This window comes from Penaeus monodon, chromosome 27 (assembly GCF_015228065.2).
Source record: "Penaeus monodon isolate SGIC_2016 chromosome 27, NSTDA_Pmon_1, whole genome shotgun sequence".
Taxonomy (NCBI): Eukaryota; Metazoa; Arthropoda; class Malacostraca; order Decapoda; family Penaeidae; genus Penaeus; species Penaeus monodon.
In genome coordinates, this window is record NC_051412.1 from 16,457,564 (window position 1) to 16,457,961 (window position 398).

Below are 398 nucleotides of genomic sequence, written 5' to 3' on the forward strand. Positions count from 1 at the left end.
TGTTCATAACACTGCAGGTATAAAACACAAATCAGCTCTGTATCCACAGGCTGCTAAAATCTCCAAAGTTTCTTAGATTTGTTACCGAATTATGAATACCATCATTCCTATGAGTGTAGAACTCCTAACTGTATATATGTTCTCATGACACACTATAACCCTCCTTGTCCCTATGTAATAAAAAAAAATTCAGATCCCAGTGCAGTGGTGAGAGTAGAGAAAAAAGAGGGTCTTGAAACAGATTGTCAACAGTGAAAACTCTTCTGGTAATGTCAGCGTGTATACACTTTCTCCAAACTGTTATACAAGAAGACTTAGTCTAATGTGTATATTCAGGCCAAGGCAATCTTGAAAAGCAGCATATTCCTTTTATTCCAGTTGCAATCGGTGATTTGTTT